Source organism: Lissotriton helveticus (genome assembly GCF_964261635.1).
Source record: "Lissotriton helveticus chromosome 1_1 unlocalized genomic scaffold, aLisHel1.1 SUPER_1_unloc_8, whole genome shotgun sequence".
NCBI classification, from domain to species: domain Eukaryota; kingdom Metazoa; phylum Chordata; class Amphibia; order Caudata; family Salamandridae; genus Lissotriton; species Lissotriton helveticus.
In genome coordinates this window covers 1,584,940-1,606,283 of record NW_027611725.1, presented here as the reverse complement: position 1 = coordinate 1,606,283, position 21,344 = coordinate 1,584,940, and the positions used below count along the sequence as shown (strand labels likewise).

Genomic DNA, 21,344 nt, shown 5'->3' with positions numbered 1-21,344 from the left:
TCAAAGGAAAAAGAAGAGCCTAAGCTGGAAAGAGCCAGGTCTTAAACGCCTTACGAAAGGCCAGATGGTTCTGGAGTCCTCTGATAGATGTAGGAAGAGAGTTTCAAAGGCGTGCCGCCTGAACTTTAAATGATCGACCGCCCGCTCTAGCTCTGAGAAAACGGGAAGTGCAAGCCAAGCCCGCATTAGCCGAAAGCAAAAGGCGGTCCGGTACATAATGGGCCAGCAGATTCGCCAAAATCTGCGGTCTTTGGTAGGTCAATATTTTATGAGCCACACACAAAGACTTAAACTGGATTCTTTTCGCTATCGGTAGCCAGTGCAATTTAGGCAAAAGGTGCGAGACTGAGCAAGATCTGGGCAAAGCTAGCAGGGCGCGAGCTGCTGGGTTCTGGATTCTCTGCAGGCGGACAATACAGGACCTGTTGACGCCTAAATATTAGGAGTTCCCATAGTCCAGCCTTGACAAAATTGTAGCCTGAAGGATGGTTTGGCGAACTTTTGGTGCAAAATAGCCAAGTAGGGGCCTCAACCCTCTTAGGAGGCCAAAGCAGGATCCAGCCAGGGCCTTGGATTGCACATCAAATGAAAGTTCGCTATCGATCCAAAAGCCCAAATTTTATACTTCTTTGGCCGGGGTGCAGATTTAAGTTTGACAGGCCACCATTGTTCTGACCAGAGGGAGCTGACTCTACCCAGCACTAGAATTTCTGACTTGGCAGCATTCAGCTGTAAACAATTAGCTGCCATCCAGTCAGAGATAGCTACCAAGTCCTCTTTCAATGTGATGAGATTGTCTTGACAGTTCCTCGAAAAAGTGATGACTAGCTGGGTGTCATTGGCGTATGAAACCAATGACAACCCTCTGCTTTTTGCCAGCAGGAGTAGGGGCCGTACAAAGATGTTAAAAAGTGCAGGGCTCAATATAGAGCCCTGAGGAACCCCGTGTTTAATAGCATGTGTGTGAGAATGAAACGGTGGCGCCACCACTTGAAATGCTCTACAAATTCTGCCAGGACTGAGTTCACATATGCCTCCGTAACCTTAGCCAGAAAAGGAAGCTGGGAAATTGGACGAAAGTTACTCAGGTCCGATGACTCCAAGGAAGGCTTTTTTAAAAGTGGAATGATTTTTCTAAACTAGCTAACCCTGCCACTCCAAAGAAACAGGGGGATGCAGAATTTTGTAATAAAATAGCTGGCTTTTTTAAAACTAAAGTAGAAACAATTTTTACCTCACTCGATGGTCGGATCAATGATACTCAGACTGATTTCAATCTAACAGAATCATGAAGCTTAGGTGCCCCAGCAGAACTACTGGAGCATTTCACCCCGATTGAGAAAGCAGATTTGGTCAAATTGTTGTCTACGATAAAATCGGGTGCCCCTAGTGATCCGTGTCCTGCTGGAATTGCTAAGCAAAGTCCGGAAACTATTGGAACGGCTCTCACACCCCTGCTTAATGCAGTTTTACGGTCCGGAATTTTTCCCAAAAATTGGAAAAAGGCTCTCTGCTTCCTCTTCTAAAGAAGCAATCTCTTGATCCCAAGGACCAGAATAATTATCGTCCTATCTCTAGGCTTTCACTACCTGCCAAATTACTGGAAAAATAAATAAATAGCCAAATCAGCAACTTTATCTCTGCCAATAACTCCTTGGCCCCATCGCAATATGGGTTTAGAGCTTTTCACAGTACGAAACTGGCTTTAATAAAATCAACCGAGGAAATCAGAGAAGCCGTGGATAGGGGAGGTAATACCATCTTAATCCTCCTGGGCCTATCCGCGGCCTTTGATGCGGTCCCCCATAAGGTCCTGTTGAACAGGCTCTCTGATATTGGTGTGAAGGGCTCAGCATGGAAACTGCTACATTCCTTCCTGTCAAACGGTAGATTTAGATGGCAACAGGGCTCGGCAGGGTGCCACAGGGCTTTTAACATCTACGTGGTACCCCTGGCCAGTGTCATCCAGTCGTTTGGTTTCCTGCTCACCTCCTACGCTGATGACACACAAATTGTGCTATCGCTGACGGAGGGAGCGGAAAGGGAGGCGGGAGAGAGATTCTATAATTGCATGAGCTCTATTTCCACCTGGATGTCGTCCAACTGTTTAAAACTCAACTCAGCTAAAATTGAGGTGTTAAAATTTGGCAATAATCCCTGGGTCTGGACCCCGGACTGGTGGCCGGAGGATCTGGGATCGTGCCCTACACTCTCTAGGAAAGCTAAGAATTTGGGAGTCATAGTGGATAACAAACTCACCATGGGGGACCAAGTGAATCAGGTAACTTCAGCAAAAAAATCAAGTTCTTCCTATCGGTAGACAACCTAAGGACGGTTGTCACTGCACTCATTATGTCCCATCTGGACTATTGCAACAACCTCTATCTTAATGTTCAGAAACAACATATGAACAAGTTGCAACTGGTCCAGAACGCGGCAGCGAGAATGCTGTCGGGAACCCGTAGGTTTGCTTCGGTCAAAGGAGAACTTAAGAATCTGCATTGGCTCCCAGTTCCACTTAGATCACCCTTCAAGGCACTTTGTGTCTTCTTTAAGGCGGTTAATGGGGTTGGTCCGGAGTTTCTTAAAACCAGACTTACATGGTATGTTCCTGCGTTCCTCCGGATCCACATTAGTCCAAACCTCCACCTTTAAGAAAACTAACTGGGGAGGCAGAGGTTTTCCCCACTGTGCCTCCAAAGCATTGAATGAACTTCCGTTTCATCTCAAAAATGCGCCAAAGCTTTTTTCTTTTCGCAAGGGTTTGACAACATGATTCTTTTCCCACTAAACAGCTGATGTTCCCCAGGTCACCAGTACTCAGCGCCTGGACACCCTAGGGTAGCAGTGCGCTTTACAAGTACAAATAACATAACATAACATAGACACACAGACACACACGCTCTCTCACTCACACACATTCTCACACATACCCACCCTACCTCACATAAGAAACATATATTTAACTTCTAAATGACAACTTCAACTAGGACCATTAGTAAACCGGTTCATGCAGAATTCAAAAGATCCTACTTGTTAGGATATCTGTGCAGTCATCCCCATGACAGGAAAGAAGAAATGCAAATGAATGAATAAAATGCTTTAGGAGGCTAAGCATTCTTAATTTAAAAAATGAATGAAAGATAGCCTGGAATAGAGATAAACAGAAAAAGAAATAAGAAATAGGACAAAAAAAGTAAAGTCTATCTATATAAATAAAAATGTAACTGTTTGTTGTTCAAAATCTCAAATCTCCGAAAGTACTCCACCGATTGCTTTGAAATTTTGACACAACGTTGGATTCGAAAACGCGCGTGTCGAATACGTGCGTGTTTTTAATCGAAAGCCCAAACAGGCAATTAAAAATGTAAAGTGTTTCTTTGTTCAAAATCTTAAATCTCCAAAAGTTCTTCACTGATTGCTTTAAAATTTTGCCACAACGGTGGATTAGAATACGTGCGCGTTGTTATATACACAACATTGGGTTCGGAAACGCGCATGTCGCATACGCACGTATTTTTAATCGAAAGCCCGAACAGACCCTATCGTTTGGTTGATGCGCAACAACTACAAGGGACGCATAGAGACAATAGTCTACATATATTAGGATGGACAGTTGGTGTCAGGATGGCAGACCGTGAAGTGGGTGGAGGAAGGGGGGAGGAGTTGGTTCAGTTTGCAACATAATTTAAAAGAACACAATGCAACCGCGACCTGCGGTTCTATTACATGTTATATATTAAGGATGCGTCCAAAAGCTACCATCTGTACTGATTGTTTCTGTTATATTAACTGATGTGATGTGATTTAAATATGTATCAAATTGATATCAGTAAAAACAGGATAACAAGCAGCAAAAACAAAAAAAAAAAATGAGTACTTGCTATGATACATGTACTACAAACTGTGGTTTTCAATACAGTTTGTTTAAATAAAAAAAAAAAAAAAAAAACTCAGGGCCAATCTTTAGAATTGTGCTGTTTAGATCTGGACAAGGATTGCTTCTCACACAGACAATTATATGTTGCGTGTTCTAGAGTCGGCAAACCAGACAATCTCTACATCTGCACAGACAATGGAACAACAAAAAATATTGTATACCCACAAGCATTGTGAAATTAAACATATTAGAAACGTGCGCTTACTCTTTTCTTTCTTTTCCATTTAACCAGACTGAGCCACAGCAACGCGTGGCTGGGTACAGCTAGTAAAGATAATAAAAACAAGGGAAATAGAAAGTATGAAAGAAAGAAATGAGGCTCCCATATATTATATTCAGTGGTGCTTGTAATACGGTGGCCAGAATATCCGTCACGTTTGTGTCTGAGTAACCCGGCCAGCGAACTGTGAATCAGGCTCTTGACAGCTTGCTATGTTGCTGCTGTTAACTGTGCACCATTACTTCCTCAGAAGTCAGGGGCAAGAGACATCTGGCCGCCTGTAACATACTTTTTATAATTACAAGAGTGTGATAACACTCCATAAACAACAAGTGCAGATTAAACCACAGGGTTCAAATAAACCCACACACACACCGTAAGATTACACTGTACTAAACACACACGCCTCAATAACAGGTAGATAATACAAAGACTGATGGACATAATGAAGCAGACCTAGAGATACATGCATAGCACAGACAAGATAAAGGTCTTGATTTAGAGTTTGGTGAGCAGGGTACTCCTTCACAAGCGTGTTGGAGTATCCTGTCCAACAAACGGATGGTCTGCCTGACCTAATGCAAGTCAGCTGGATTGTCATGAGTCCAGCCTTACTTGAGTGGCATTGATGTAAATACATCGGACGGCCCTTCCTCTCTAGATCAAGCTGTCTGATGTATTTTTCTCTTATTCAGGACCACCAGGGAATACCTGGCAGTCGTGATGAGAATTTGTTTTTAAATGAATCACACTTCCTGGGAGAAAATTAATCTGGGAGAAAGTTCCAAGGGTGTGAGGGTGATTAGTTATTGGTTTTTAAAATCCAACTCCAGCTTTGTAAGCTTGTTTTTGAAAAACACAAAAGTTGGTGAATGGCCTCCTGGAACATCCCCAAGGGATTCAGAGAATTGTAGATCAACTTCCTATAGATGGTTGAGATTGCTTTTTTTGGTCGGGGATTAGTTAGCAGCTGGTCCTCCAGTGGGAATGCATCAGGCAACTTCCCTCCTTCCCATATGTGACCTTGCAGAGCGTGACCCACCTGCAAATGTCAGAACAGTCTTTAGTCACCTAATATACCTTTGCTGTAGGATTGTGAAGGACACAAGCGCCTGGCTCCTCCACACATCGCCCGGCCATTCTAAGCTAATCAGTCCCTATTTTGAAAAGCCCTGCAATCCTCCCACTGCACTTAAAAGATCACCATCATACAGTGGAGTAATTTCAGTCAGCTTATTTTCTCAGCCTAAACACTTGGTAGCCTCTCTCCACACCCTTACCACTGTTTAGGTATGAGTAGGTAGGGCGCACTCATACTTTCTTCGATACAGCACCAGGGTGGGGTAACCTCTCTTGCCCATGGCCAATCTATCTACCCGGTAAGCAGGATCCTCACGGTCTGCAAAAACCCAGTTGTTGACTGCCACCAGCTGTGTGGCCCAGTAATACCTGCGAATGCTCCGGACCGCCAGTCCACCTTAAACTCCCCTCTGCACCTTACTCAGCGCGAAGTGTCACCATCCCACAACAGGAGCCAAAGTTCTCAGTGTACCTTTTGAAAGAAAATGTCTGGTGGGATCTTAAAGGACGTTTTTTGCACGATGTACAGGAGACCCTGGAGGGTTATCACTTTAAATAGGACCACCCAGCCCAGTAAGGAAAGCGGGAGCGTCCACAAGTGTGGGCATCCCAGCGAAGCCGGTCTAATTTCAGGAGTATGTTCCTGCCTGTGGCTCTCTTGTAATGAACACGCCCAAATATTTAAAGCCATGTAGTGCCACCCGAACTGTGCACCTAGAGTCCAGCCGCGAGAGGCAAGATGGCGACCGTGGTGTGGGTTGCGTAAGCAGCCCAGTCCTCACTCCGGGTTTTTGGGGAGAGAGAACGAGGACGAGAGAGAAATGACCGTGCGGACCCCGGGCTGGAATTAGTAGACTCTCGCTTTCTGACCCTGGAAAAGCGGTTTAAGTGCTTACTCTGGGAACAGCGCAAATAGCAATTTTACGGCGCTAGAAAGCAAGATAGCTGTTTGACTTTTACCTGCTACCCCGACACACCTGTGGCTGATTCACTTTGGATCGTGAACGCCCTGCACAAATGACCGTCAGCTTCCTTCTCTTTCAACGCAGAGCTCCAGTCTGGCGGCTTCCTGCTCTCTTCACCGGAGCTCAGCTCAGTGTTGTCCGCGGTCATGTAGCTGTGGCTGCCCGGGAGAAGGAAATGCCGCCGAAAATCAATACCAGAAGCGGCAGAGCAAAGGAACAGCCCGCTGTGGCGCAGAACAGTTGAGATGCCGGTGGGGAAGCAGATGATGGAGGCAAGATTCGTAAGAAAACTAAGAGCAAACCTGCTATGATTAAGTCAAAAAATACCCTCCCAGAGCTTTTTGAGAGGCAGTTGTCGAAAAATACCACTCTGCAGCCTGGTATTGAAGCTGAGATGGCAGTCGTGATTGAGTCTTCAGCGCAGCAGCCGGGTGTAATAGCGAATTCACCAAATGTGGAAGACAATTTTTCCCGTATGACTGAATCAGAAGTAGAAAACTTTGAGAACATTGTAGTAAATCATTTGGCAGGTGAAGGGGAGCGTGGAACTCCGGTTCAGGTTTCATCTATCACAGAGAAGAGGATTGTGGGAGATGAAGCTCTAGAAGGAGATGGGGCCTCTGCTGGCTTGCTAATGGGTCCCCCGTCTGGTAGTTTGGATAGTTTGGTTACAGAGATAGACACGAGGGCAATAACAGAGGGTGCTTTTACATATGGGTCTCAGGAGGCCGGTGATAACTTTTACTCAATGTCTAACCCCTCCTCAGACGAAAGCACAAACTTAAGTAAGGATTGGGCCGAATATGGTGAGGGGAGCAGCTTCGAGTATGACTCAACATCAATTCCGGTCTCCCCTAATGCCAGTGCGTCCACAGTTAAAAGAGTAAAGAAGAGTGGGACTCGGCGCAATAAATCGAAAAAAGATGAACTAACCCCAGTAAACTCAGATGAAGCGCCAATAGGAGACCCCATATCAAGTGAAACTGCACTGTTGGACGTTGAAATGAATGTTGATGACTCTAATTCACAACAAGAGATTACTTTGGCGACCATTTATACTACAATGATGAACCATAGGGCTGAAATTAAAATGGAAAATTCGCGTACTCAGGCTACTTGTAGTAAAGTTAAGAACGCAGTAAGCCGTGTGATTAAAATTTGCTCTGACACAGCTGTAAGAGTGACAGAAGCAGAAGCCAGAATCTCTGCATTAGAGGATGATGCTGCATAATATAAATCGGAATTGAATGCTGTTAGAGCACACCGGGATGATCTCAGTTACAAACTCTCCGAGTTAGAGAACCAGGCACGGAGGAATAATCTCCGCTTTTTAGGTATCCCAGAGAAGAAAGAGGGAGCAGACCCTCGGAAATTTATCTGTGAGTTGTTAACTGAAGCTTTTCCTGAACTGACTCTCTGGGACTGGTCACAGGAAGTTCAACGCGCACATAGGTTTCCGTTTGTAATTAGGAAACCTAGGCAAGGAGAAGAAGACTATCCGAGAGCTATTCTTGTTTCTTCTAATAATTTTCTAGCAATGGAGGCTATATATTCTCGTGCCAGACCAGATAAAAGGGGTTCTGCTAAAGATTGTAACTTTATTGTCAGACCCCATTTTTGGCAGTCGACAGTCAGCAAACGATGGCATCTCTGTCAGCTAATAACAGGGTTTCAGAGTAAAGGGGCCTCTGCTTTCTTGCAGTATCCTGCAAAACTTAAAGTTACTGTTAAGGGTCAGACAACATTTTTTCTATCGGAGATTGAGGCAAAAGAATTTTTGGGATCCTTGTAATTAAAGTAGAATGTTAATTTTGAATTTTCTCAAACAATGAGTGTCGCCGTTAAAGTTTTGTTTTCTCTTCCCTTCCCTGGAGTGGGGGGACACAGCACTCCATTACAACAGGGACTTATAGCCCCTGGGCCTCATAAGGTGGTTTGAGTGGGTGGGTGGGGTTGGGGGGGGAAGGGTTTTGGTGGTGGGGTTTGGGTGTGGGTGTTGGGGGGGTATAAAATCAGCGGCAGTAAAGATACTATTGGTACAACTGGTATGGTGGTGTTGTGTGCAGAGGCAATTAAGTAATGTGGTATCTTATAAAAAGTGTTATGACCACATTGAGTTTCTTTCATCCTATTTTCCCTGTGACGTAATGATTTCTCGAAAGATGTTTTCCTCTCTTGAAAATGGATAAGAAAGTAAAGGTGTGCACTCTGAACGTATGTGGACTTAATGAACCAAAAAAACGACAAATTTTAGCCAGACTTATACAGATATTACATATTGGCTTGTTATGTTTACAAGAAACTCATATTTCGTGGGTCAATAGGAGATGCTTAAAGACCTTAGGTCTGGAGTTAATTGCCTGTTCTAGACAAACTGGGATTAAAAGAGGTGTTGCTATCCTCATGCGAGGTGGCCTGGGTCTCTGTGTAAAAAAGGCAGAAGATAAATGGGGCCGTTGGGCAATAAGTGAGTTGAAGATGGGTTCTTTTAGGTTTACTATTTGTAATATATATGGTCCCAATCTGGATGACTCGGAACTTATGAATTATCTTAATATTGAATTAGCGCAATTACCTCAACCATTGTTACTATGTGGGGACCTGAATATACACATCGATGCTCAGGTTGATATTAGAAAGAGAGCTCCTTACTCGGGTAGGAAGAAGCAGGTATTCTCATCATTATGTGGTTTGTGTTTAGATCATGGGCTGGTTGATGTCTGGAATCTTTTATATCCAGGTGATCCAGGCTTTACTTTTTTTTCCTCTCCTCATGCAAAATTTGTTTGTTTAGATTATTTTTTTCTCTCCCCTTCACTTTTAGGTAGGATAGATATGCATATTGAGCCAAAAATTATTTCTGACCTCAACCCTTTAATTATTGATTTGATGATAGGTTCCCAGCACAAAACAGGGAATCAAGCCTGGACGTTTGATCGGAGCCTCCTCCTGGACGATGAATACATTCAGTTTATGACCAGGAAAATACAGGAATTTTTGGCTTTTAATAAAGGAACAGCCTCGTTTAAAGTGGTCTGGGACACTTTTAAATCCATTGTAAGGGGAGAAACATTATGGTTTTCGAACACCAAACGAAATAAAACACTGGCTAAACATAAAAGGGACTTTGATGAACTCATATTAGCGGAGCGAAAGCTAGCCAATACTATTATGGAAGGGGTTCCAGCTTAATAGGCCAGTTTGTAAAAGAATTTCAATCATTTATTTACACAGACACTGGATCCGTCCACATTGTTTTAATCACAATGGAGAAAAATGATACATATCATATATTTAGACAATCAATGAATATAATGAACAGTGCCCCGGTTAGGGAGGGGGGAGTGAGTGATATCAAGTGAGGAAAAGGTGATGGGGAGTGAATATCGTGAGAGAATAATCAATCAATTGAAAGTAAGCCATTGAACTGTTACATATTCTGTACAAAAAAGACTTATACGTTCAAAATTGCTGTATTTACAAATAACATACTCCACATAGATTCAAATAAATGAAGAGTTAGGACATGGAGTTGTCATAGAGAGCAAACAGGTTGTCGACGTTTCGACCCCTAAATAGTTGCAGGTAATTCTTATTATCCTTGCCGTGGGGTCTTCATCAGGACGGGTGGTGGGGGCAGGTAACCTATTTAATATATACATTTGGTTAGTTGACTGACAAAGGATGTGTGTGATAACATCATCTATTGAGAATAGCGACACAATTAATTGCTTAAGTGGGCAGTAGGGAGCATGGAAATATAGAGACAATGAACCAAATTACAATTGATTCGGGCCAAAACGTGGCAATGAATCAGAAATTAATTAATCAGGTATCGCTGATTCGAATATCAAAGACCCACTGAATTCATAGTGGCCCTGCTACGAATTGCCATGACCAAAAACTTTTTCGTATTCAGGAATAAATTTTACATCCATACATCGGGAGTGGCGATGGGAGCTCCATTTGCACCTGATGTGGCCATTCTATATATGGCGGCTTTTGAGGCAGACACCATTTTGAATCACGTCAATCCATTCAGAGACCATCTCAGTCTCTGGATGAGATATATCGACGACATCCTCATCGTCTGGCACGGACTTTTGGAAGAACTAAATGCCTTCTTCGTCTGGCTGAATGGGCAATCAGAGTTTCTTAAATTCACCATCGAATCTGATACCCATACGGTCAATTTCTTGGATCTCAGTATATATGAGGAATCGGGTAAACTGTCCACCAAACTTTATCGCAAACCGGCCGAGAGGAATTCGCTCCTACACTATCAGAGCCACCATCCCAGAGCCCTCCGGGACAATCTGCCCTTTGGGCAATTCCTGCGTATCCGCAGGAACTGCTCAATCAAGGACGACTACTTCACGGAATCAGAAGAACTCTCCAATCGCCTGACCCAAAGAGGCTACCCAGACGCCTAATTAAGCGATCACGAAAAAGAGCTTGGTTTTACCCGCGAGAGGAACTATTGACTCCTAAAAGTAACCAAGATTCATCTGACAACAGGATCGTATGTGTCACTACGTTCAACACAAAAAGTAACAAAATCAGACAAATAATAAATCACCACTGGGACTTAATATCTGATGACATTGAACAACCAGCCAAACCTTTACACGCATTCAAAAAAGCAAAAAGTGTTAAAGATCAGGTGGTACGCTCCTTCCTAACAACCCCGGAGGACCCCACTGTGACGACTCTATGGAATCTACCACCCGTAGTTGGACATTTCAGATGTGGCAGCTGCAAGGCATGCGAATCAACTATTCAAACTAAGGAATTCATATTCCACAACAAGCGAGTACGTCTCAAAACACACACAAACTGCAATTCGACCAACGTTGTGTACGCCATAGTCTGTCCTTGTCAACTCATCTACATAGGACAGACCCAACAAAAAATTAAAACACGAATGTTGCAGCATATGAGCAGAATCAGGTGCCAGGTACCAGGGGCGCCCTTAGTTGAGCACTTCACTACAGCATCTCACTTGCCAGACAGTTTCAAATGGGTAGTGATTGAAAGAGTAGTCCTGGGTCCACGTGGAGGGAACATTTCTAACATTCTCAACATCCGCGAGTTAAAATGGATGTTCTTCTTTAACTCCATAGAAATGGGACTTAATGAATATGACAGTTCTTTCTCTCAACTGGCGACTCTGCTTTGAGCGGCCCACTACGGAAATCAGACTGATTTGACCTATACACTCATGTGAGAGGCACGTCCCACTCAATCAGATGCCAACAGCTCCATCCCTATTCAATGTACATACATTCACGCAGGCTTTATCCTCTCTTATCCGTATGAGGAACCCCTTATTTTAGCCACAACTCCAACACATGTATAAGGTGTGGATCTGATTACTGTCTATCTTCACAGGGGTCCTATGTGAGAGGCTTATACCCTCATGTGAGAGGTACGCCGCACTCACTCCTACTGCCATGCGTTTTAAATCATTGATGTTGGCACTGTGTACTCTTCATCTCGATCATGGTAGTCATGTTGGGAGTCAAAGGCCTATACCCTCATGTGAGAGGTACGCCTCCACCTGAGTCCGCAATTTCTCTAAATGATCGTAATTTCAAATTACTGGATACTAATGTATGTAAGAATGTGAGAGCTATGCCTCTACCCTTATTTCTAATTGATTTTTAATCTTTCTAAGTGCTTGGACACTAATATGTGGAATAATATCTTTGGCAATTTGACACTATATTTTTTCTCAAGGTGTGTATTTCAATGTGTGGAATAATGTCTTTGGCAGATTGGTACTATATATATTTTTACTCATATATAACTCTCCACTGGTAATTGGAATATTAAGCCATCATAAATTCCTCTTCTGAGTCTCATTACCTCCTTACTAATAATCGCGCTAAATTACTGTTAACCTTACACGAATGGTTCTTTCTCGCATGCGTTTCAGTCACCATGATAACGCCGAAACGCTTGACCATTTAGTCTTTCATCCAGTTTGAGTAAAACGCGTGGCCGGGTAGTCTTTCATCTATTTTTAGCCAACCAAGTTCTGACCACGTGACCATATTCCCATGGAAACAAACCTAACCAGGAAGACTGACCCGCCATTGCCATTGCGGAGTTGAACGTCAATGCACCCGATTGATTCGGCATCTGGTGAGTTCGGTGGGCACACCACCCCCGTAGGCTAGCAGATGCGAGGCACACCCCCGCCGCCTACTTCCCTTTTGAACCACGGGCACCACGAGTGCTGGTACTAATGACTCGTAGATACAGATTCAGCTTCTGCGGTCAGCCGGCACTAACGTGCTTTCTTTCTTTTCTTTTTATTCCTAGTACTTGACAAAGACTGCTGTACATCGTCCTACCAACTTATTTACCGCCGAGGTAGGCGTCATGAACGCTTGATCCTGGTGAGTCCCTCTCCCTTATTAATTCTTTCCCGTAGTGTTTTCGCTACATTTACATCATGCTGTTAAATCAACATGCTGATAATACGTGCAGAATGTAGCCACGTTTTTGTAATATTTTGACTATTAAATGCTCCTTTCAGAAACCGGCATAAAGAGGTTCCTCATCAAGATACCGTATCCATTCATGATACAGGTAATGGTTTCTTGTTTGTAGTTGTCCTGCCCACCTGTTCCAACATGTTGCCAGTTTCTTCGCGCCGCTCCTAGTTGCCACATTCAACATTTTTAATTTGATGTATATAACCTCATAATAAAACTCTTTGATATTCGAATCAGCGATACCTGATTAATTAATTTCTGATTCATTGCCACGTTTTGGCCCGAATCAATTGTAATTTGGTTCATTGTCTCTATATTTCCATGCTCCCTACTGCCCACTTAAGCAATCAATTGTGTCGCTATTCTCAATAGATGATGTTATCACACACATCCTTTGTCAGTCAACTAACCAAATGTATATATTAAATAGGTTACCTGCCCCCACCACCCGTCCTGATGAAGACCCCACGGCAAGGATAATAAGAATTACCTGCAACTATTTAGGGGTCGAAACGTCGACAACCTGTTTGCTCTCTATGACAACTCCATGTCCTAACTCTTCATTTATTTGAATCTATGTGGAGTATGTTATTTGTAAATACAGCAATTTTGAACGTATAAGTCTTTTTTGTACAGAATATGTAACAGTTCAATGGCTTACTTTCAATTGATTGATTATTCTCTCACGATATTCACTCCCCATCACCTTTTCCTCACTTGATATCACTCACTCCCCCCTCCCTAACCGGGGCACTGTTCATTATATTCATTGATTGTCTAAATATATGATATTTATCATTTTTCCCCATTGTGATTAAAACAATGTGGACGGATCCAGTGTCTGTGTAAATAAATGATTGAAATTCTTTTACAAACTGTCCTATTAAGCTGGAACCCCTTCCTTTTATCACTTAGTCTACCCAGGTTCCAGTAACTACTGTTGGGTACAACCCGTACATTCATACACAGCCAATACTATTAGGCAGGGTTTGGATTCAAGCATTACTCAGAGAGATCTTACGATAAAAAGAGCGTCAGCCTATGCTAATCTAGCCGACCAAATAGCGCAGAAATATCTACAGCATAGAGAGGATTCTTATGAATTCAGTGAGAGGACGGGCCGGACTTTGGCTATTAGACTTAGGCAGAAGGCCGTTTTTAATGATATTACCAAAATTATTGATCAAAATGGTGTATTACAAGACACAAAGGAGGGGTTCTAGAAGCCTTCCGCAGCTTTTACCAATCTCTGTATAGTGCAACTGAGGTAGCACCCTCGCGGCAGGGAGAAGGGAATTTTCTGAAGGATATACAATCTCAAGAACTCTCGGATGTGCAGAAAGCTCTATTGTCTGCTCCCATAGTAGGGGAAGAAATTTAGTGTGCTTTACTAGGCAAGGCGATGGGGCCCGATAATATTCCATTGGAATTTTACCGAACCTTCAGGAGTATACTGAAGTTTGTCTTTCAACAAGCTTTCATAGGTAATCCTCCTGATTCCTGGCTGGAGGCAATAATTGTATTATTCTTAAAGAAAGGTAAAAAAGACCCGGAAATGGGGTCTTATAGACCTATATCTTTATTAAATACTGACAGTAAGATCTATTCCAAGCTGCTTGCTAACAGGCTTAATGATTTTATGCCGAGCCTGGTCTCAAAAAATCAACACAGGTTTATTAAACAGAGAGACACAACAGATCATGTCAAAAGGATCATCTCCATGCTAGACTGGTCACAGGTCACAAATTCCTCCGTAGCGATAGCCCTGTTAGATGCAGAAAAAGCATTTGACAGGGTTACATGGCGTTTTTTGTGGACGGTACTGGCATGGAAGGGATTCCCACAAGAATTTATCACTTCAGTGCAGGCTTTATAAGCACGGACAAGGGCTGCTATCCGTATTTCTGGTAAATTATCCGGTAACATCACAATAGCTAGGGGAACAAGACAAGGTTGCCCTTGTTCCCCTTTGCTGTTTGGCTTATATATGGATCCATTTTTAAAGTACCTAGAAAATAATCCCGAAATAGACCCTGTCATGATATCTAATAAACCATATAAGGTACTGGCATACGCGGATGATATTGCGATTACTACATCTAATATAAGAACTGCCCTCCCCGGAATAATCTCAGCTGAGGAAAACTTTGGGAAGTATTCAGGATATAAACTAAACATTAATAAAACTCAACTGATTCATTCAGAAGCAGGTTGACCCAGTGATATGTCATTTGAAACAGATGCTGTCTATCTGGGTATCAAAATCTCTCCTAAGGTAGAAGAGATAGTACATCTAAATTTGAATCCATCTATCGCCTCTGCAAATCGGTCTTTAGAAAGGATTAACAATATACATCTATCATTATATGGACATACTAATGTTTTAAAGATGCTCATTTTTCCAAAATCTCTATATATTTTCCGTACTATTCCTTTACTTATACCAACTGTTTTTTTCTCGTATTGAAAGAATGTGCTCTAGGTTCTTATGGAATTATCATAGATCGAGGAGAGCACTTAAATGGTGACGTTACCGAGGCTGAAAGGAGGCTGGAGTGTACCTAACTTTCGTCTGTACCACTGGGTATCTCTTTTGAAATATATGGGACCTTTATTCTTTCAGGAAGATCCAACGGAAGAATTTGCCACACCATCCATATACGAGATGGCGATGGGCAAAGAGGCGAAGCAATGTTTAGTTCGCATAATGGAACCAAGTTATTATAATAAAAATAAGGTTTAAGATAATGATAGCAGCATTCGAAATAAGATAAAGAGGAGAATAGCTTTATGTCATAATTTAAACTTTTATACACATTTTCACAATTGTTTCCTTTTTCCAGTGGTATTTAGGGATAATGTGATGAGGAAATGGGAGCGGTCCGGAATTTGTAGGCTGGGAGATTTTTGTCAGGGGAAGCAGATAGTCACTTTTGATTATTTACAGACTAAATTTAAAGTACCTCGCTCGGATTTTTTTAAATACTTGCAGGTACGCAGTTTCTTGGAGCAGTACCTCATAGATTCGCCTCGAGGTACGCCGCCATTTTACCAGTACAGCTCGCAATGGCGCTCAGTTGGGACACACGGGTGGTATCTGTGATGGAATAATTTCCCGTGCAGCGTTGAAGTGGCGCAGGAGTCCAACGCCTGTGTGTCCGCTAGTTGTGCCCCCGCATTCTCGGTAAGCGCGAAATGGGATACTGGACCACCCCCGGGTTTACATGGTCCGTTACGTTATGACTCTATGGGCGCCGCCATCTTGTCGCGCCATACAGAGTAAACCATTCGTCTTTAAAATTATGCTTCATTGCAGCCGGTCAACACGAACAACTGCGTGGCATCTGCAGCCGGCATAACAGCGGCGTTCTCGGGCACAGCCGTGGACAGCATCCGCAAGGTGACAAGGGCGATGATCAGGCCGTTAGGAGGCGGGCGCCATCTTACCCGGATCCCGCCGTCACGTTCGCGGGTCCTCCGAAGGCCGCTGCTCCTCAGATATCAATAGATTTGCTGCCTGGGAGCCGTCATTAGATTCCCTGCGCTTTCCGCTCTCGGATCATGCTTGCCAATAGAGGATTCGGTTGTGGAATAGTAGAGATATAGCGTGATTAGTCGTCCATCCGGCGGAGCTGCCGTTTCTGCCAGCCATCCCGCAGTGCGCCCTCTAGCGCCCCCCCCAACGCAAGGACCCTAGTCTCAAAATTAAGAAGGGAGATAGGTCTATGAGACCCAAACTCAGTTGCTGGTTCGTCCTTTTTTGGGATGAACACCACCTCTGGCGTTCTTTGGTCCTCTGGGAGACACCCTTATTTTCAGGCAGTCTGAAACCTACTCTGGAGGCACTCTCTGATTTTATCCATCATGCTTTTATATAATTCTAAGGAGAGCTCATTAGGCCCTGTTGCTTGCCCTGTTTGCAAGGTTCTTATTGTCTTATTTATTTAGTCTACTGTCAGGTCTTGGGCTAGTGCATCTTGGTCCTCATTCGTTAGCATTGGCAGGGTCAGGTCTTTCAGGAAGTCTCTCCCAGTATTTCCGTCCCCTTGTTGACAGTGTCCTCAAGGATCACTGGCTTGAATTCATCCTATAGCACGCAAGCTGATTCAACAGCCCGCCCGTTCTCCTTAAAGTAGAATTCTGCTCCATCTCTCATACGAGCTTTGAATGTCTTGTCTTTTAAATATCACGGATCAACCCTTGGGGATAGCATGAAGTCCAAAACCGGACCATCGAGTCGCACCTCCACCGGCGAATGGTCTGTGATTCCCACTTATATGTGTGTAGCAGCTCTAAAATCATCTTTATGGAGTGTCTGGGTGAAAAGATAGTGCAGGCATGCCAGACTACCATGTGCTGCAGACAGGTGCATCCGATTCTGATCCCCTCTTCCCCTCTAAGGGCATTTAGGAGTATCATGAATATAGTATAGTGTCAGTTCTGTCACTCCAGTCACCCCCCTTCCTGTATGCTGTGTCATAAGCATCTTACCCTTTCACAGGATGAGTCAGTCTTGTCTGGGTCTCTTTCCTGTTTCCCGGCACTTAAATGGCATGCCCGAACACTCGAGAGAGCAGTGACCCACCAACAGGCTTTTGTGGATCCCTTTTGCCCTGGATGTAGGGCTGCATTCTGTAGGGCACCCACTCTGCCTTTCGTTTGCAGTTGCCTGAAGATCAGCAGTTCCAAGGTAGCAGTCACACCTGGCCTGTCGGTAAGTGCAGCCCCTCTGGAGGCCCGACCATCAGCAATTGAGCCCATACTGTGGCTGGCTGGACCACAGGCGTAAGCTCTGACAGGGTGTTCGACACTCGAGTAGTTGTAGTCCTTCATGGGCCTCTGACACAGAGTAGTCAGAAATTCAGCAGCTAAAAGCCCAACACAGGCTCTACAGGAAGTCAGTAGAATCAGACTCTGTTGTGTTAGGAATTTGGCAAATGCAACCTTGAACGGGACGGTTGGCAGCACACAATCGTCCTACTGGGCCTCAACAATCATGTTGTAGAGTTTTATTTTCTGCCTTCAACTGTTGGGAGAGTCTTGGCGGGATGGGGTCCCTCAGACTAGCTGGTCCTGCTGGATGGCTTTCCGGCCCGCCCTACAGATAACGGGGATGTGTTGGACCTTGCTTCTTCCAGGACAGCGTTGTCCTCCTGCTGGATAGTCAAACTCCCTTCCCTGCAGATTATGTCCCCTCAACTTATATAAACTGTCAGGCTGACACCATCCCTGGTGCCACAGCAGGCACCTGAGTACTTTGTAGAGCACATTATTCCTTGGTAACAGAGGACTTTGAACTAGGGTATAAAAGAGGGATATATGGTCCCACTTGTTTACACGACTGGCAGGCAGGTGATGCAGTTTACTCTGTCGCACCCTCACATTGCATTTATGCTATGCACACCAACACCCTAAACATGCACTTGATGTTATTGCAAAGTCTGGGCACAGGTATAGAAATGGAGCATTACATGGGTGTGTCAGTAGAAAGCCACTCCACTGACAATGATGCAAAGATCTCATCAGGCTATTGATCCTTACAACAGGGTGCATTGCCACCACCGCTCTAGCTGTTAAACCCATGACAGTCCTCTGCTTTAAATGAGGGCACACTTGCTGTGACCCTCCAGGTCACAGGACCGGTCCAAGATCTCTCATAGTCCCTTGTTAGAAGTTGCATAGTACAGGGTTGGCAGAAAAATCGTATGTAATTGTTTTGTGGTAGATTTAACTCAGTAACGTGCAGTTACAAGTTTGATGCCATGGACTGGGGAGTTGCCACGAGGAACAGATTCTTCTCCCTGTCAAACCATATGCCATTCACTATTTCATAGTGTTTTTCTGCTTTTATTTACCACTTGTTTTAAGCAGGTGGTAGATATATGCATGTGGTTGGTTGGGGGGAGATGGGTGAAGCAGGGTAGGAAAGAGGAAAGCATTTTCTAACAGAGGGAAGAATTGTGTGTTTCCCCCAGTTAGTAAAAAAAACAGCATAAGTCTTGGCTGCTTCTGCTCCACCCAGAGTCTTGTGGGTCTTTTCAGTCTAATTTTTCTGTCCGGTAAATTCAGGTGCAGAAAAGCCTAACAACTGATAATCAGGTGGAATAAAATGCACACATGAAAGTATTCCTTAATTTCATTGCCCTTGATTCATACTGTGGACCATAGTTGAGGGATAGGTCTAGGATTAGTCCCCGCAACACACAATAGACTTGCGTGCGGCAGAGGCCAGAGCTCAAAAGTCAGGATACCAGATACAAGTAGGTGGTAACTCAGGGCGGGGGAAACGCCTGTTGTCCGTGGAGGGGAAATTCCCATCCTAGAAATCTACATTAAAATTAATTAATAGTATTCTATTTTAAATATCTTTTTGTTGCCAGTCCATATGACTTTAATGTCTGCTTTTGGGATTCTATGTTACATGTCCATAGGGTACATTTATCCTTTCTGAGCTTAATAAAATGTTGGAAATTCTACAAATCCTCACTCATAGATCCAAGTACTCTCAGGCTACCATTCCACACTCTGCTCTGTCTGAAAAACAGCTCAACACTTTAAAAATTCTGCAATTCTGCATTGATATGGCTTGTAAATTATTTTTGGGGAGATTTACATGTATTAACTATTTAATTTTAATACTATAGGTGATTGAAATTATGGACGAAGAAAGCAAGATTTAGCACCAGCCAACTGAATGTTAGTGCCATAAGAAGGTTTATTTTGAAAAACTGATTGACAACCAGCATTCTAAGTTTAAACAATTTCTAAAATCTTGGTGTGGCGAGGAAGTGGGAGCTGAGGAAGGTACTATACATGTAAGTGAAGTCTCTAATTTTGCATTTCATTAACCCAGAGCAAAGTCATATCTGTCCACACAGCATCAGAAATAATGCCAGAAAGACCAATCACAACATCCTCATCTGAAATAGTATCAGAAAGACAAATTGCCGCAGCATGACAGAATAACGTTCATCTAAAGCACGCATGATCTAAAGCATCATGTAATACCAGAGTGGAAGCACACACTGCATAAAAGAAAGATATAACAAAAGGTTTCTTCTGCAGACCATCAAAGAAACGACACTGAAAGAAGACTCCGAAGCTGACACGCTAACAACCAAAAGATTGGAAAATCACCTTTGTTCAACAACCGTTTTTAACCAGTTACGCAAGTTTGAGACTATCTACCTTGGGATACAACACCACGACCCCCTCTGCTCACTCTGGCGAAAACCTTAAAAATTCACCACTTTATTGTGTTCATGACCATCTCAGATTGTTTCCTTTTTATTGTGTACTGTTCTGTAATTCTATGTAAATCGCCTCAACATTATCTGTTGTGCAGGAGTGATATGTAAAACTGTTAAATATAAAAATGGATTAAATGAGCACCATTGCGCTATAGGTAATGTAAATAAATCCTCGTCTTCAGAACTACAATCCTTAACCTTCCACCAAACATAGAAAGGGTAAAAGGAACTGATGTTCTGCGACTGGTGAGACACAATATTACTGTGCATGTTCTAATGTTCTCAGTTACTGCCATTACGCCAGTGCAAAAAGGTACTTCTCAGTTTAATCATTAAATATCAGACTAACACCTTATCACTGCATTGTTAAGAACCTATACAAATAGATTTGAGAAAAACTTCAGTCACAAAATAAGTTGCTGCCGGAGAGGTTATAACCAAAAGACTGTTATTTGCTAGAAACATTACGACAGGTGTTACAGGGCTGCTTCCAGACATATTTTGCTCAATTTAAGTGTTAAGAAGATTACACACAATTTCTTGTAAAGGTAAATGCTGAACATTATCTAAACAAGCCCGACTCTAAAATCGGGTTCACTCTTACCGTGGCATATAAGCAAGAGGAAACTAAATGTAGAGATATTAACTCTAGGAATAAACCTTATAAAAACACGGGCTGTGAGAACAAATTCAGTGTTAAAACTCGCCTCAATCAAAGCAAAGTAACCCAAGTTGGGGAAAAAAGTTACCTGTGCCAAAAAAGATTCGGCCATAAATCTCATCTCACTGAATTTGAGAGAATGCACACTGGGAAAAACCACTCTCAGTGCTCAGTGTGCCACAAAAGTTACAGCCGTAAATCTCATCTCACTGAGCATATGAGAATCCACCATGGTGAAAAACCTTATCAGTGCTCTGAATGCCAGAAATATTTCAGTGACAAAAGAGACCTTACTGTACATATAAGGACCCACACTGGGGAAAAACCTTATCAGTGCTCTGAATGCCAAAAAAGGTTTCGTAAAAAACAAAGTCTTTTTCAACATGTATTAACCCACACTGGGGAAAAACCTTATCAGTGCACAGATTGCCAGAAATGTTTCAATGCCAAAACCCATCTCACTCGGCATAGAAGAACTCACACTGGAGAGAAACCTTATCAGTGCTCAGAATGCCAGAAATGTTTCATTGCCAAAAACAGTCTCACTCTTCATATAAGAACCCACACTGGGGAGAAACCTTTTCAGTGCTCTGAATGCCAGAAATGTTTCAGGTTAAAAAAAAGACTCAATGAACATAGAAGAATCCACACTGGGGAAAAACCTTATCAGTGCTCTGAATGCCAGAAAAGGTTTTGTAAAAAACAAAGTCTTTCTCTACATGCAA

The 21,344-nt window shown here is 43.1% G+C and overlaps 1 long non-coding RNA gene across 1 annotated transcript in view; it reads left to right on the top strand.

The window, feature by feature from the left end:
* The window catches only part of LOC144806507 (uncharacterized), a 64,152-nt gene extending 43,344 nt beyond the window's left edge, over window positions 1-20,808 (top strand). Inside the window, exon 3 of the long non-coding RNA XR_013605820.1 lies at window positions 19,353-20,808. This is a non-coding gene — a long non-coding RNA (uncharacterized LOC144806507). The remainder of the gene's footprint in view (window positions 1-19,352) is intronic.
* Window positions 20,809-21,344: the final 536 nt, after the last annotated feature.